The following is an 18,709-nucleotide window of genomic DNA, read 5'->3' on the forward strand; positions in this document are numbered from 1 at the left end:
GCTCCTCTATCGTGTCTACACGGGCATTCAGGGAATCCGTATTCTGTTTTACCTGATCCATTGTATTTTTCGTCTCTAGTATTTCTGATTGATTCTTCTTTAGTTTCAATCTCTTTTGTGAAGTAACTCCAGAACTTGTTGACTTGTTTCTCCATATTTCCCTTTATCTCATTGAGTATTTTGATGATAGCTATTTGGAACTCATTTTCACTTAGTTTACCTATTTCCAAGTCCTCAGGACTTAATTCTGTGTTTTTATTGTTTTCCTTCTGGTCTGGAGCTTTTATAAATTGCTGCATGATAAGAGGAGCGGTTTTTGCACATGATGCTATTATTTGGCTGCAGTTACAGCCTGTTGCCACTAGATGGGGGTTGAGAGCAGCGAGTTCTGAGCCCTCCGCCTTCAGCCACAATGGTGGCCCGCAGTACAGGTTGGGGGAGGAGGGGCACTTTCTCTCGCACTCAGACCTGGATTCTGATCAGCTCTCACTCTCTGGTTTCCCGGGGCCCTGGCTTGCTGGGGTCCCTGCACACAAAAGCTTTACCCCATTAGAGGGTTTCCACTGCACAGGTGGTGGGAGTCCTGGACAATCCTCGGACGCGCGGCCCCTCTCCCGCTCCTTCCCTCACCGGCGGCAGTGATCCCAGTCTCTAGGGGAGGGAGCAAAGATCTCTCTTATCCCATTCCAGCTCCTCCAAGGGCAGCTCCAGCCTCTCCGCCCTCCATCGTTTGGCTGCTGTGGGTCTCTGATGATTTCTGTTATTAGGATTTTCTTCTTGGTTGGAAATCAGTTGCTCTTTTTTGGTTGTAATTTGGAGGGGAGAGAGTCCCAGGAGCTCATGCCACCATGTTGCTGACGTCACTCCCTGTGTTATTCTTATAGCACTCCCCTGAAGAAAGTATTGTCTAGTTATCAATTTGCCAAAGTGATACATCTTGAAGGAACCTTGAAGAACTTAGCTAGCCAACCGTCGTCCCTATCTCCAAACTGTACTAAACTCATGCCTCATTGGTTTTTGTAACTTTTTATTTGGAAATAATTTCAAACTTACAGAAATTTTGCAAGAATAAGAATAGTGCAAAGAAAAGTCATACACCCTCTCCCCAGCTCCATCTAGTTTACCTGCTGACTTTATCCCTGTGCACACACTGTCTCCCTACACACACACACACTCTCTCTCTCTTTTTCTGAACCATTTGGAAGTCAGTTGTGTACATCATAACTCTTTACTTCTAAATGCTTCAGTGTGTATTTTCTAAGAATAGGGATAATCTCTTACTAATCTAGTATAGTTATCAACTAAACTAAATTTAATATTGATATGATATTTACTTCTATTCCATAATCTGTATTCCAAGTGTGTTCATTGGTCTAATATTGTCCTTTAAAGCATTTTTTCTTGAGTATAGGATCAAGTTATCATGTCTCTCTAATCTAGAACATTTCCACAGCCTTTCTCTGTCTTGTACAACATGGGTGCCATCAATTTTGATGCACAATTTCCAGAGAAATTGATTGTTCAGCTAATGCTACTTTTAACAGAACTCAGAGTCAGAGATAAATCATTAAGCTGTCATCTTCCTCCTAGGCTTCATTAGGATCACACAGAATTCTGGATACAAAACATACACCCTAGCAGTGCCAGACTGAGTCAGCCTGATGGTCCTGTCTTCTCTAACACCTTCCATAATCTAGCTGCTCCTCTTCACCCAGGACATGTCAGTGGATAAGACAGACGCAGTTTCTGAAGTTCTGTGACTAACAGCTCATTCTGAAGTAGAGCTGGGCTTGGGAATTAGAACCAGATCTGTTTTTCAGTTAATTAATTCATAACATAAGAAAAAACTGACAGCTTGAGTTTTTTTGTTTTTTTTGGGTGAGGAAGATTGGCCCTGAGTTAACGTCTGTGCCAGTCTTCCTTTATTTTGTATGTGGGGTGCCACCACAGCATGACTGATGAGCCACGTGCAGGTCTGTGCCTGGGATACAAACTGGGAACCCTGGGTCACCGCTGAAGCAGGGCATGCAAACTCAACCACTACGCCACTAGGCTGGCCCTGAGCTTGAGTTTTAAGAAATATTAATGTGAAGACATTGAAGTCATTGGGAACAGGGTTTCCAAAAATATGTTCCCTTCAGCTTTATTTAATATATTTTATAAAAACTAATATAATTAAGCTAGAATTAGGCCATAGCAAGCTCTGGCTTTTTCTTTTCTTTCTTTTTTTTTTTTTTTTAACAGAGGGGAACATTTTATTAAATTACTATTCTTCTGAAAATATTATTTGATAGAGAAAAATCCATTAGATACATAAAGACAGATAACATTAAGTAGTTAATTGAGAACAAAAGGTCCCATGATGTAATACAGATAACTAAGAAAAAGAGTTCTGTGTTTTGAAATACATTTTTATGCAATGTCTTATAGTCTAGTTAAAATCACTTGTCATGGTACCTTATGGTCCAAAGATGGAAATCATGTAGGGTATCATGTAACATCTCCCCTTTGGCTGATTCACTGTCTTGGCATGGTTTTTGCCGCAGATGAGTATAGAGGTGGTTCACGTCATACTTTAGAAAAATGTCTGCACATGATAGAGCAGAAGGAACATAAGTAAAGAGACTTCTGAATTATTGGATTTTTTTTTAAATAGAGAATTTGGGGGAGAGGAAGGGTAAAAAAATAATAAAATAAAATAAAATAGAGAATTTATTTAAAGGCATATTCTTGTGAGCAATGGAAATAACAGTTTTTTTTTTTAAACAGGAAAAACCTTAAATTAGAATTTGATGGGGTGGTGGGGAGGGTTGTACGTGTTTAGGTGATTAACAGCTGATTACCAGTCAGAAATCCCAAAGTAGTAGATATTACTTTTGTGAAAAAGAAAGCTTTCTTTGGGGGCTGGCCTGGTGGCCGAGTGGTTAAGTTTGCATGCTCCACTTTGGCAGCCCAGGGTTTCGCTGGTTTGAATCCTGTGTGCGGACATGGCACCACTTGTCAGGCCATGCTGAGGTGGCATCCCACATGCCACAACTAGAAGGACCCACAACTAAAAATATATAACTATGTACTGGGGGGCTTTGGGAGAAAAAAGAAAAATAAAGTCTTTAAAAAAATTTAAAAAAAGAAAGCTTTCTTTGTTTTTCTTAGAAAACTTGATGAATAAAATGATAACCATTTAAAAAAACTGAATACCATTCTCATTTTGAAAGCATTAATTGTGGGGCCTGTAACCAAGGTCAGGAAGTTACTACTAAAGTTTTTAAGACAAATGGTTCAGGTATCCAATTCAGTCAACACCCCTTGCTCTGGAAACCCAAATGGTCTTGGCCAAGGGAAGATCGGCTAATACTAAATGTAAAGCGTCCTTGATGGAACAAAGGCTCCAGACACACTTCTGAAACTCTTTTCATTGTTTACCATACAGGAGGTTAGGTGTGATGCAAATGAAAGGCAGTTACTTTCTGTTAGTGAGAGCCACCCATGCTTCTCTGGGACACCTTGGCAAAGGACACAGACACACTTCTTCCTCCTTGGGTAAGGGTAATAAATTGCTTCCTTCTGAATGAGTCTGTACCCCGTGAATGCAGAAAGCAGTTATGGGCCTGGGGATAAGTTCTGGCCTCTGCCTTCCTGCTTCTTCACGTGGTTTTCCACCCCTTAATGTACCTAAATGGAATTCCACCTCCTCCCAAAGAGACAGCTCCTCCGATGAGTCACGTGGACAGATACACTCCACCCTCCAGAGCGTTTCCTTCTGAGCACAGATGGTGTTGCGTGGCCCCAGCATCCCGTGTTGCCTGCAGCACCAGCAGCCTGCTCCAGTTTCTCAGAGAAGTCTTCCGATTCTGCCTAGTGCCACGGCCCTGAGGAACCAAGGCATGTGTCTAAGGATCCCTACTGAGGGGGAGGGAAAAGCGAATAATTGATGCCCATTTCACAACAAGAGCAGCAGGTGTGTGTGGCGGGGGGTGTAGGTAGCAGCGGGCTGGGTCTGGGGTGGGGTAGACTGGTGGAGATAGTATGTAGGGTTTGGATTGCCTGCAACAGTATTTTAAGCATTAGGCATCGCTTTTTAAATCACCATGAATAATTTCTCTTCCATTCTCCTAAGAGAGCTCAGATGTGATCAATAAATCCTCTAGTTTTTAGAAGGTTATGAACCCTATGGGCTCAACCACTGTTGAATTTTATTTACCAGAATGCAATTAGATGATTGGATAAATTATTGGTTACTTTGCCAGTAACCATGACCCCCAAGGGATTATTGCTTTTGAAATGCTGAAAGTTTTCAGACTTCCAAGTTTCCTGCTGATGTGTGTTAAAGAAAACGCTATTCTGACACTTGTTGAAACAGTAAGGAAGGCTTCATTCAGGACTATGGTAGTAAGAGCATTGCAGTAGAGGAGAGAGATGGGCCTCAACTCCAAATACAGTTAAGACAGCTGGGGATTAATAGCCAAAGAGCAGAGTGAGGGGGTCAGTGGATGGAAAATTACTGAGAGGAGGGGCTGGCCCTGTGGCCGAGTGGTTGGGTTTGCGTGTTCTGCTTCGGTGGCCCTGGGTTTACCGGTTAGGATCCTGGGCATGGACCTACACGCTGCTCATCAAGCCATGCTTTGGCAGCATCCCACATAGAAGAACTAGAAGGACTTGCAACTGGGATATACAACTACGTACTGGGGCTTTGGGGAGAAAAAAAAGAAGAAAGGAGGAATATTGGCAACAGATGTTAACTTAGGGCCAATCTCCCTCAGAAAAAACAAAAAAGGAAATTACTAAGAGGAGACATCAAGGGTATGGGGACTTGCTAAATCCACTTAACAGGATTCTTGTGTAAAGCAGGTCAAGGACATATACAGAAATGTGGGGGACTATTACCAAACCAAAGTGGGTTCGCTTCCTGGCTAGTTAAAATTACAGTCTCCACCAGAAGTAGTTGTCACACAAAGTAGAGTTTATTTGTGGCAAATAGGAGACCATGTGGAATCACTTCCAAATTTGTGGCTCCCCAAACAGAGGGAAACAGGTCCTTTTATTTCGGGTGGGGAATGAATATTTAAAAGGGAAGTTTTGTCATCACATGTAGAGGTGGGCATTAGCTGGTGCAGGCGCAGTCTGAAGACATGCTCACCTGTACATCGCGTGTTATGCTGATAAGGCCTAGGCTCCTCCCAGGGTGGAGATTTCAGTAGTAAGATGAAGTAAAAGGCTCTTTGGGTCGTCCCTGTGCCGTCTGCTCAGGCACTGCCCTTGCAGTGGGGCTGGATCTGGTTCAGGCTGGTTGAGGCTGGTATCTCTTCCCAACAGAGCTCTGAAAAAGAACCCTGAGGGAGTGTGAAGCACTTTTAAACTTCCTTTGAGCTCCTTAGGGCACACACCTGCGACAAGATGAGGAACTGGGTCTCAGCAAGGACGAGGGCCGAGGTCTAGGCCTGGCTGAGAAGAACCAGACTCAAGTTTGGTCAAGGAGAGAGTCTTCGTCCTCTGTGCTAAAGCTGGTTGTCCGCTGCAGAGAGGGGCTGGGAGCCTGGGTACAGTTGATCTGAGAGAGGGGAAGCCCCTCTCAGACCTGCGTTTGGGAGGCAAGGCTCACAGTGTTGCTCTGCAAGGGCCCATGACCCCTCTTCTGAAGGGGCCCGAGTCCTGCAGGGTCAGCCGTGGAGCCCGCCAGAGCATCCAGGCCTCTGCCCACTGTGCCCCCGCCCCAGCCAGGCCAGCTACACCATGCGCTGTTAAACTGGATCCACCGAGACTTGGAAGTCGTTACTCTTTCATGTCCCAGAATCCAAATGGAAGAATCAGATCACCTTTGGTTAGTTTTATGAATTAAAAAAAATTGAAAGTACATTTTTAGATTATAAACTTGACCTTGTGTGGTAAGACAATCACCTCAAAAGCTTATTCAGCTTTTTTCTATTGTGGTAAAATATACAAAGCATAAAATTTATCATTTTAACCCTTTTTGAGTATACAGTTCAGTGGCATTAAAGTATATTCATTCACCACTATCCACTTCCAGAACTTTTCCATCATTTCAAACTGAAACTCCATACCCATCACACTCCCCGTTCCCCTCCCTTAGTCCCTGGCACCCACTGTTCTACTTCCGGTCTCTATGAATTTCTGTGCTCTATGTGGTACTGGATCATACAATGTTTGTCTTTTTCTGACTGGCTTATTTCACTCCGCATAATGTCTTCGAGTTTCATCCATGTTGCAGATGTGTCAGAATTTCCTTACATTAAAAGGATGAATAATATTCCATTGTATGGATCTACCACATTTTGTCTATTCATTCGTCTGAAGGACACTTGGGTTTCTTCTACCTTTTGGCTGTTGTGAGTAATGCTGCTATGAACATGGATGTACAAATATCTGTTTGAGCCCCTGCCTTCAATTCTTTTGGGTTTATATTAGAAGTGGAATTGCTGGATCATTTGGTAATTCTATTTTTAACTTTTTGAGGAAGTATTGTACTGTTTTCCACAATGGCTACGCCATTTTACATTCCCACCATGCACAAGAGTTCCAATTTTTCCATATCCTTACCAACACTTATTTTGTGTTTTTTTTTTTTTATAGTAGCCATCCTGATGTGTGTGTAGTGGCATCTCATTGTGGTTTCGATTTGCATTTACCTAATGATTGATGGGGTTGAGCATCTTTTCATGTGATTATTGGCCGTTTGTATATCTTCTTTGGAGAAATGTCTGTTTAAATCCTTTGCCCATTTTTAAATTGGGTTGTTTTTGTTGTTGTTGTTCTCAAGTTATAGGAGTTCTTTATATATTCTGGATATTAATCCCTTATCAGATATATGATTTGCAAATATTTTCTCTCTTTCTTTAGGTTGCCTTTTCACTTTGTTGATAGTATCCTTTGATGCACAAAAGATGTGAATTTTGATAAAGTCCAATTTATCTTTTTTTTCCTTTTGTTGTCTGTGTTTTGGTGTCATATCCAAGACTTCATTGCCAAATGCAATGTCATGAAGCTTTCCCCCTGTTTCCTTCTAAGAGTTTTAGAGTTTTATTCTCATGGGTCTCTGATCCATTTTGATTTAATTTTGTATATAGTAAGGTATGGGTCCAATTTCATTCTTTTACATGCGGCTGTCCAGTTTTCCTGGCACCATTTATTGAAAAGACTGTCCTTTCCCCACTGAATGGTCTTGGTATCATGTTGATCATTCAGTTTTATTTTACATTGAGGAGAGGAAACTGTTAGAATTATATCTCATCTTTCATATTTACATTTCACTTTTCAACAAGTTTTGAAAATCTATGCATCTGCCAGTTTTTCACCAGCCCTTTGCTCAAGAGTCAATGGGGATAGTGACTTTAATCTCTATTAGGGGTGATGAGGCCTGGTTCCATGATGGATTCTGCCAGTCTGATGGTACTTGGCTGGTTTGAGGAAATCCAGACCTCCCCACGTTTTCTTTGTTGCGGATCCTACAGACTGAACTTTCCTCCTAAGGAACATATTCCTTTAGCTTAGCAAACTTTTAGAATGCCAGTAGACATGGGAGGAATAAAAAATATTAAGCTAAAAAGTATTACATGCCAGTGTGAATTCATTTACAACATTACTCTCCTCCCAGTTGATTAGCTGAGAAGAAGGGAATTTTAACTTCCACTTTATTGGAGGTTTGGGGAGAAGTAGAAGAAAAGGGACAAGGCCACGTTCTAAGAAGGGCAGGCGTGAGTGTGGTGCTGCCTGGACAGCCTGAGGCACTGAGCACCGTGGATGCACCCAGGAGAGAGGCCCATGGCCCAGAAGGGAGAGTAGGAGGGTCTAAAGACAAATTCTGCCAACTCCACAGCTGTGCAAGGGAGAGGCCTTGGGTGTGCGCATGAGTAATCCACAGATGTCCGTGCCCAGGACCCGGCCCGTTAGCATTTTTTTTTCATGCAGTAGCACATATTTCTCCAGGCCTGGCAAGATTTCTTATAGATATTGTCTGTCCAGTCCTTCTTTTAAGGGAAAAATGAAAAGACTTCAGTGCTGAACAACACCTAACTGGACAGTTTCCTTTCTGTGACCGCACTTCACCTCCAACACACACAGATACACACACACACACTCACATACACAATTATCTCTTTTTGAGATTTGTCGTGATTTGTAATGATTCCAATTTGAGTTGATTGCACATATTTAAATAGCAGATATTTAAAATGTAGACGATATTGTTGAAACTGGGACACCTCTGGTGAGTACTGGATATTTTAACAGTTCCATTTATACATTGCAAGAATTAGGATGTTTTTTAAGTTATTAAAGATTGACATTTTGTCCAGTAAGCTCTTTTTTCTAGCCAAAATCATCTCCACTACACAGTAGAGAAGAATAGTTTTAAAATTTGGTTCGGTTGTCCGTAAAGCACCTTGATTCACGAAGGGAAAGATGCACTAAATCACATTCAAAATCTGTATCTCATTAGTGCCTCATTAATTTCATTGAGTTGGCAACATAGGACTTGAGCATTACTGGATGTTAGTACCACAGAGTCCCACCGAGGCTGGACCCTTCCTCCCTTAGCTCCCTGCCGAGGGCTTTCCCTGGTCTGTTATTTGTCTCTCACTTCCTGGTCGTTGTCACAGGAGAGATGACTTGTGACACTAGAGTGCACGACATCACCAATCACTCTGGTCAATGCTTTTTCTCTTTAACAAATCACACTTGACTGTTTCTGAGAAGTTAACGAGAGAAGGTATCTTGTGCTCTCATGAGGAAGCTGGGACTTCCACTTTCCATTACCTTTCAGCCAGCATCTACTTTCTTTTTTTTTAAACTTATGTTGTCTGACACTTCAGGCCCTCAAATCTTCTGACTAATTTCCCCTTCTCTCAGGCAGACTCTGTGACCACCCCTTAAACGTGCTGCTAAAAAAAACGTTATACACCAAACAAACAAAAATGTATTTTAACACAGTAGTGGACATCTTGCTTGATTAGCTCATATATATTTTTAATTTGCATTTTGGGAATGCGTTTTTCCCTGTTTGGAATTATTATTATTATTTGAGGTAATCTCTGACTAAAATAATGCAATAGCTAATAAATTTTTCCCTTAAAACCTTGGAATAAGATATTTCTGATAACTTTTTTCTTTTGTTTTGTTTTTGGTGAGGAAGATTGGCCCTGAGGTAACCTCCATGCCTATCTTCCTCTTTTTTTTGCTTGAAGAAGATTATCACTGAGCTAACATCTGTGCCAATCTTCCTCTATATTTTGTATGTGGGACGCCACCACAGCCTGGCTTGATAAAGGGTGTGTAGGTCCACACTCGGGATCCAGGCCCACAAACCCTGGGCTGCTGAAGCGGAGAGTGCAAACTTAACCACTATGCCACTGGGCCAGCCTAACATTTTTTCTTTTAAAGATTCCAGTGTGGCATCATGGGTGTATGCATATGTCCAAACCCATCAGACTGCATACATTAAATATGTGCAGGTCTTTTGGTATATCAATTATGTGTCCATCAAGCTGTTTTTTTAAAAAGAGAATAACTTTGTTTCTGTTGGGTAAGTAGAGGCTCAGTCTTGTCAAAAATAAAGACTCCAATAAACGGAAAGAGATACTATACTCCTGGGTTGTAAGACTCAATAGTGTGAAAATGTCAGTTCTCCCCAAAGTAATGTAGAGATTCAGTACACTCCCAATCAGAATCCCAGCAGGGTTTTTAATGTAGAAATTGACACGAAAGATGATTCTAAAATCTATACGAAAATGCAAAGGACCTAGACTTGTCAAAACAATCTTTAAGAAGAAGAATAAAGCGAGAAGACTTGTGTTTTCTGACTCAGGGTTTACAATATAAAGCTACAATGATCAAATACTGTGGCCCTGGCAGAAGGGAGAAAGGTGCGGCGCAAGGACAGAACAGAGAGTCCAGAAATAGAGCCTCGCTTATACAGTCAATTGATTTTTGTCAAAGGGGCAAGGAAGTCAATGGGGGAACAACAGTGTTGTCAACAAATGGCGCAGGACTAACTGGATAACCACTTGCAAAAAAGTGAACCTCGACCAATACCTCACATCACATACAAACTTAACTCAAGATGGATCCTAGACCGAAACGTAAAGCCTAAAACTACAAAGTCTTAGGAAAAGAAATAATAGAATACCTTCATGAACTGGGGTTAGGCAACTATTTTTTAGATAGGACTTAGAAAGCAATAACCATAAAAGAAAAAACTTATAAATTAGATTTCTTCAAAATTAAATATTTCTGTTTATCAGAAACACTATAAAGAAAATAAATAAGTAATCCACAGACTGGAAGAAGACAGTGGCAAAATGTATATCTAATAAAGGACTTGTAACTAGAAAATATAAAGAACTCTACAATTCAATAACAAAGACAACTCACTTTTTCTTTTGAAGAAGAAGATCAGCCCTGAGCTAACATCTGCTGCCAGTCCTCCTCTTTTTGCTGAGGAAGAGTGGCCCTGAGCTAACATCCATGCCCATCTTCCTCTACTTTGTATGTGGGACACCTACCACAGCATGGCTTACCAAGCAGTGCCATGTCCTTGCCCGGGATCTGAACTGGCAAACCCTGGGCCGCCGAGATGCAAAACGGGTGCACTTAACTGCTGCACCACTGGGCCAGCCCCCCACTTCTTAAAAGATGGACAAAAATCTTAAACCAACACTTCACAAAGGAAGATATGTGAATGGTCAGCAAGTACATTAAAAGATGCTCAACATCATTAACCATCAGAGAAATGCAAATTAAAACTACAATGAACTAGTACTACGCACCCATTAGAATGGCTAAAATTTAAAAAGACTGATAGGAGCCAAGAACATACACAATGGAGAAAGGAATGTATCTTCAATCACTGGTGTTGGGAAAACTGGACAGCTACATGCAAAAGAATGAAAGTAGACCATTATCTTGCACCATACACAAAAATTAGCTCTAAATGGATTAAAGATTTGAATGTAAGACCTGAAACCATAAAAATCCTCAGAAGAAAATATACGCGGTACACTCTTTGACATTGGTCTTAGCCACATCTTTTCGAATAGTATGTCTACTCGGGTAAGGGAAACAAGAGAAAAAGTTAACAAATGGGACTACATCAGACTAAAAAGCTTCTGCAAAGCAAAGGAACAACAAAATGGAAAGACAACCCACCAAGTGAGAGAAAATATTTGCAAATCATTTATCAGACAAGAGGTTGATCTCCAAAGTATATAAAGAACTCACACAACTCAACAACAACCAAAAAACCCAAACAACCCAAACAAAAAATGGGCAGAGGATATGAACAGACGTTTTCCCAGATAGCCAACAGACACATGAAAAGATGTTCAACATCACTAATCATCAGGGAAATGCAAATCAAAACTACAATGAGATATCACCTTACACTAGTCAGAATGGCTATAATCACCAAGACAAAAAACAATAAATGTTGGAGAGGATGTGGAGAAAAGGGAACCCTCATACACTGCTGGTGGCAATGCACACTGGGGTAGCCACTGTGGAAAATAGTAAGGAGATTCCTCAAAAAAAAAAAAAATGAAAAAATAGAACTATCATACTGATGTGGGCTCAGCAAGCTGAGGAGTCAAAAGAAAGATTCCTTGGACTCTCAAGGTCTGGTAGTAGTGTTCTTTTATTCAGAGAATACCATGGGGACAGGACCCATGGGCAGTGAAGAGCTGCAGTGTGTTGAGGGTAGGGCTAAATTTATAAGGCATAGGTATGTGAGTTATCTCTTTCCAAGACAATGGAAAGATCATGGGAAAAAAAATCATTAAAATGGTATCAGTGCAGGTGAGGTCTGGTTATTGGGTGGTCCTATAACTTTGGCTAGGAATCGGGTCGGATCAGGTCAGGACGTTCTATGCTTCCCGGAGGATAGATCGGTATGTAGGGCAGGACGCCTTGGGCTTCTCTTCCTGGGTCCGCCTTGATCCTCATCAATATGACCTAGGTATCCCACTACTGGGTATCTACCCAAACAACTTGAAATCAACAATCTAAAGTAACGTATGTACCCCTATGTTCATCGCAGCGTTATTCACAAGAGCCAAGACATAGAAACTATCCAAGTGCCCATCGACTGACGATTGGATAAAGAAGATGTGGTATATAAATACAATGGAATACTACTCAGCCATAAAAAAGGACAAAATCATCCCATTTGCAACAACATGGATGGACCTGGAGGGAATTATGCTAAGCGAAATACACCAGACTGCGAAAGACAAACACCAGATGATTTCACTCATATGTGGAACATAAACAAACACATGGACAAAGAAAACAGTTTAGTGGTTACTAAGGGAAGAGGAGGGCACAGGGAGTGAGTAGAGCACTTAAATGGTAAGGGGCAAGAAATAATGCACAACTGAAACTTCACAGCGATGTAAACTGTTATGAATCTCAGTAAAAAAATGAAAATAAAAAGACTGATAACATCAAATGTTGGTGAGGCTGTAGTCAGCTTTTACACATTGCTAGTGGAAATATAAAATAGTATATCCACTTTGGAAAAAGGTTCAACAGTTTCACATAAAAATCAAACATATACCTACCCTTTGACTTAGAAATTCCACTGCTAAGAGAAATGAACCGCACATTCACAAAAAGGCTTATCCAGAAGTGTTCATAGTAGCTGTATTCATAATAGCTCCGGAATGAAAGCATCCCATATGTGCATGAACAGAAGAATGGATACATTCCACAACATTGGATAAATCTCAAAAACATGCTGAGCAGAAGCCAGACAAGAGGACAAACTGTGTGATTCCATTTATAGAAATTCTAGAAGGGGCAAAAGTAATCTAAGGTGGAAAAACAAAAAACAGTAAGAGTGGTTGCTTCTGGGGGTGGGGAGGAATGACTGGGAAGGGACATGGAGGCACTTTCTGGGGAGACAGCCCTGCTCTGAATCATCAGAGGAGTGTGGATTACATGCATGTGTTCATTTGTCAAATTGCGCAGCGAAGATTGGTACATTTCAGTGTACGTGCATTTTATATCAAAAAAACTCAGCAAAAAAATAACTGAAGGAGGAGTAGGTAGAGGTAAAGATGAGGCAAGAATGGCAAGATATTGGTAATTGTTAAAATAGTGTGATGGGTACGTGGGGATTCTGTCCTATTTTCTTTACATCTGTTTGAATTTTTCCATAATAAAACATTTCTAAAAAGTATTTACAAAATATAAAAAGTGAATTGACCAGATGGATCATGGATTGCTCTCGTTGCTGTACTTTTCCTGGGCAATGTTCTGTTATCCATATTAATGGGGCAGAACACAGTGGTTTAAGATTACAAGCTTTGGAAACGTTTAATAGCTATGCAGCTCTGAGAAAATTCCTTGATTTCTCCATAGTTCAGATACCTCAAAGGGCTTTGTGTGGTTTAAATGAGGTGAAATACATGTCAAGTGCTTTGCCAAGTTCTTGCTCAATAAATGTTAGTTATTATTATTAGTGGAGGGAAAATGTGGCAGAGATCACTTTAAAAATTTTATTTTCATTTGACTTTGAAAAAATCCTTTTTTGTTTCATTTGACTGTGACTGTCTGATATCTGGGAATCGACACAATGGGTCACACTGGGGAAGGTCTGGCTGAGAAGAAACGAGGCTCCTGCCTGCGGTGAACTCTCCACGTCATGTTTAATGTGAGAATTAACACCTACAACTCTATCTCCACGAGACTGTCTTCGTATTCCTAACGTAAAACACACGAAATGATAACGCAGACAATCTCGAAATCTCTTTTCTTGTTTGCTCGCTTTTTAAATTTGAGCTTTTTTTGTTTTTTTGAGATCACCTGTCTCTGGGATGTTTTGCTTGGACCAATGTTTGAATTGGCTCTGTTTTCTAACTTCAAAACAGCTCGTGGTAGGGAGAGAAGGCTATGCTTTTTGGACCTAAAAATAGCAAAATAAATAATCCCCAGCTGGTTAATAAAAAACCAAGCATATGCCCGTGTTCAATCTCAGGCCTGGGGGACAGCTCCCTCTGAGTCTCTTTTGTGAGCAACTTTCCCCTCCAGTCTTTCGCCTTGTTAAAGGCTAGCTCTTCCCTTCGGCGCGGAGATTCTCGCCCTCTTCATTCAAGGAATGCGTCCGAGCCCCTTCTCTGCCGCACCTGGCTAGGCCCTGAGGAGGCCTGGGGAGATGAGCGCTGCTCTCCTAGTTCCTGGGCTGGGAGACATTTAGGAAACCAAGGGAAACTTGTGGGGGCGCAGGGGCTGTCGGGCAAGGCCCCTCCAAGGTGTCATGAGCTCGGACCCTGTTGGGTGAGAAGGGCTTCCTTGGTCTCTTTTTCTTGCTTTACATACTCTTGGCTTTTGGTGTCATTTTTCCTTAGAGGGCCTAAATGGAATTTTCCAGAAAGAGCTGTCTTTGAAAACATTGTGGTGACAGTCTTTCCCCATCCCTCCACAGAAGTTTTTCTGAGCACCACAGCATATTTTTGTTTTAGAAAATCAGGTTTTGGGACATCTGCTGGGGGTTGAACTTCTCCGCACAGCCCTTACAGCGTTGCGGTAGAGATTCCCACGCTTCAGCTCTCTTGCTGGGGGCTGTGCTTGCTCTCCTTCCCTTCCATCCTCCCCTGAGGACGTGCTCACATGCCTGTCTCCCTCTGAATCCTGAAATGTCAGGAGCATCTTTGAAAACGGAAGCTGGCCTTTCCACGGGTCTTCTCCATGACGTCCTGTTTCTGGAAGCTTCAATGTGTTATACTCCTTTATCTTGTGCTTTTGTAAAACCTTCTTGTTGCTTTCTCATCTTTGTTCCTCCACTGCTTTTGAAAAATATAAGCATTTAAACTAATTAAGGTCACAGCTGATGCTTCACATGTGCATATTATTTTCTGTGTTCCTTCAGGATGATTTTTCATGGCTTATCTCCATCACATTCTGGTTTCCCTGTCTGTACTTCTGAAATAGTTGGCAAAATTTAGCTTCATTTGAACAACTCAAACACATACCACAGTACTCCACATGATTTCTCTGTTTGAATATTTTAATCAGTTTCTTTAAACAAAAAATCCGTCTTTTAGGTTTTCAGAAATATTTACGGAGTACCTACCATTTCCTGGTGTCAGGACTGGGGTTTTCTCGTGGATCTGGAGCCTTGCTTCTAACCCTCCTGCCTTCATCCCTGCCTGGCTTCTTTCCACATCCTTTAAGGCCCCGCTGGTGTGTCCTCGGGGCCAGCGTTCTCTGACTCAGGAGCACTTATCACCTCCATCACTCACTTGGCAGTTAGTCATGAACAGCCATGTGACACGTATCCAACTCGTCACACACTGTCTTCCACACGATTATGAGTCTGTCCATCTCTGGGCCCTACATCACTTACTGTAGTGTTCTCTTACTTCTGAGCACTCAAAATACTAGGTTTATTAAAAAGAGATAGCTCCTTGCTTTCTCCTTCTCCATCTTCATCTCCAGTAACCTCCTCTGGTTTTCAGCTCTCCAAGAAGACATTCTTCCCTTTCTCAAAAGAGGAGGCAGTCCTGTGGCTTTCCTTGCCCCGCTGAGGAACACGTCTGAATCTGTAGATCTCTTGGAACAAGGTGAGCTGACTGCCTCCAGCGACTTGTGACCTCTTACTTAGAGACAGAACTCAATTAATTATGAACCAAACAATTCGTTATTATACATTTCCCCCCCTTTTAAACAGTTGCCTAACAGATTGCAAAAGACTATGTATGCCCCAGCCTCCTGCGGAACACATCTTCTTCAGCCTCTCACACCATCACCCAAGGGCGAGGTTTACAATTCATCTCATGGGTTGAGAATCCTTTTTATTTAGAAGTCAACACAATTTGATCTCAAGCAGTTCTTGGGACTACAGCAAACGTTGTTAACTCATGTTGTTTGCCTGAAAACAACCCTCTGGAAGTTCTACATTCCATAGATTTGTCTTAACCAGTGAAGATTAAAGAAAACATCTGTCCCGTTCCCTCTTTAAAGATCTTAATAGGAGGAGTTCCGGGCATGTGAAAGGAGTCAAGTTCACAGTGTGGGCCTCTGTCTACAGGCAGCAGGGCCTGGGCAGGGCAGGGCACGGAACTGAGCCCTGGCTTCCTGCTAAGCATAAGTAGAAGGCATTTATTCTTCATTATGTGGTTGCTTTCAACAAAATTTATGAGAAAGCAAAAGGAAGTTTCTAAACAATTGCCAGAGGGCAAGTACTTGGAGCGCTGAAACAAGACTAAAACTCAATCAAAAAAGAAACATAACATATTTAGGACAAGACGGTCAGGCATATATGTATAGGCTGATTACACAAAGTTATTTCTTGAGTATGAGGTTTAGAAATAAAAGTCTAACCTGAGTGACAAAGATGACCTCAAAACAGTCTCCCTTTTGCTGCCTAGTCTCTGCTCTTGTTAGTAAGTTTCTTCCCTGTTGAGGCTGTTTTCGGAGAGCCAGCTTCCTTTTCCCCATCTCTGGTACAGATCAACTGGTATTGTCACACCCTGGTACAAATGATGGCTTTTCAAAATGAATCCGTGTCAGAAACCTTTACACTTATCTCGCTGGGTCGTTTCCGTTCTCACTGAAGCCGTGCTGAACTAGTTTTACTGATCAATTTTTTTTAAAAAGCCACCTGATGGTTTTACTTACCTGTAATCACTCCTTACTCTAGTACTTTCTCTATGAACCAGGGACATTTTTAAAGCAAACAAATAAAAATAGATTCTAGCCATTTTCAAGATTGTCCTGCTATATACAGTGGGTTTTTTAAATCTGCCTACCTTGCCTGTCCTGTTGACTTCATGTTCGTACATTTATAAAGCACTTTCAAATCACAAAAGCCTAATTTCTTAAGAATCAACATCTCGTTCAGAATTCCTGTCTCATAAAGTCAACATCTACAGAAGGCTGAATCCAAAGTATAGGAACACCTTTGACACTAATCCAGGCAGCAAGAGAAGGTGTCGGTCGGTAAGTCCCTCACTCCTCTGCTTTGACTCGGATGGTTTAATAAGATTTGGGTTGACATCTTCACAATTGCTTATGAGTAACAATGCTGTTATTTGTATACTGACCAGAGCATTGAGCTTAAAGTTGATTTTCTAATTGAGCTGCTGGATCTGTCCGTCTCTTGTCCAGTCCCTCTTGTGATTAACTCCGCACGTTTACAGAATAACAGTGCAGCCTGTGAGCATGAAATAGAGCAGAGCCAACCGGACCACAAGGGGACTGAACCCCTGACCCTCATTAGCTCCATTCTCAAACCAGGGCAGCCGGTCAGCCAATTAGTGATTCACTTGGCAGCAGGGGCCACACTCACGTGCTGAGCTAGTCCAGACCCAGGAAGGTCTATCGAAGAGCAGAGTGGCAGCTGTCAAGAGCAAGACTCACTTGCTTCTATTAGGCCGCAGCGACTTTTAGTGTCAAATGGTTTCACACTGGACTTTAGAATCACCAACAATGTGCTTTTGAAAAATGCAGCTTTTACTCTACAAACAGAAGAGAAAAATATTTGCCGCTTCTATTTTTTTTAGTGTTTAAAAATCTTGCACATTTTTAAACTTGACTCATGCTCTGTGTTCTGCAGCTCTATTTTCGGCTCGTGTTAGGGTGAGACTCGCCCATGTTGTTTGTTGCTGGCGTTTATTCACTGCTACTTGACTCCATTTCACAGCTGTGTTATAATGTCTGCGTTCTACTGGGATGGAAATTTGTATCCAGTGTTTTGCGTTATGAGTAGTTCTGCTCTGCATCTTCCTGTGCACGTCTCCTGGAATGCACGTGCAGGTTTCTCCAGGGTGTACCCATGCCTAGGAAGACATGGCTGCGTCACAGGATATATCTTTAATTTTACCAGATGACGTCAAAGTGCTCTGTTCTGATTTATAGCCCCACCCGTAATAAGTACTCCAACGATTCCACGCCCTGCTCAATACTTGGTATTGTCAGACTTTGAAAGTTTACTAATATGGTAGGTGTGAAACCATATTTTAATTGTATTTAAAATTTGTTTGTTCCCGTTTTCTAGAATACTAGTGAAGTTAAACAGTACTTAGTGCATGTATGGGCTATTCAGTTTTCTTCTTTTGTGAACTATCCATTCCAGTGTTTTGTCTGTTTTCTTTTGACTTGATCAGTGAGCATGAGTGCGTATTCATAATCTAGACGGTAATCCCTTGTCAATTGTCTGGCAAATACCTTCTCCAAATTTGATATGCCTTTTTACACTTTATGATACCTTTATAGTTCTCATTTTAACATCGTTAGTTTCTACTTTTTGTGTCTTGTTAATACACAAAATCTTTCCTCAATATCACGTGAACGCTCTTTTATGTCATCTTTTAAGTTTTATAGTTTTGCTTTTCACACTTAAGTCTCTAATTCATTTGGAATTGATTTAAACTACTGCGTACATATATGGGGTAGTGATGCAAATCCGTTAGTTTTATAAAGATAACCACGAGCACCACTCATTGGGAAATTTCTTTCATGCCGATCTGCAAGGCCAGCTCTCAGGAGAGATCGACTTCCCATATGCGTGCATGTTTGGGTTGTTTGATTATTTCATTTATCCCTGTGCCCACACTACATTTTCAGCAGAGTGTACGTGACTTCTTGCTGTTCGGTGAGCTAGTTCCTTGCCCGTTGTTCTTTAGGATATTCTGGCTATTCTTGGGCCCTTGCTCTCCCGGAATAGAAGAAATGCTGTCTGTTTGCTGAATGCTCCTTCTAA

Source organism: Equus asinus, chromosome 7 (genome assembly GCF_041296235.1).
Source record: "Equus asinus isolate D_3611 breed Donkey chromosome 7, EquAss-T2T_v2, whole genome shotgun sequence".
In the NCBI taxonomy this organism is placed as follows: domain Eukaryota; kingdom Metazoa; phylum Chordata; class Mammalia; order Perissodactyla; family Equidae; genus Equus; species Equus asinus.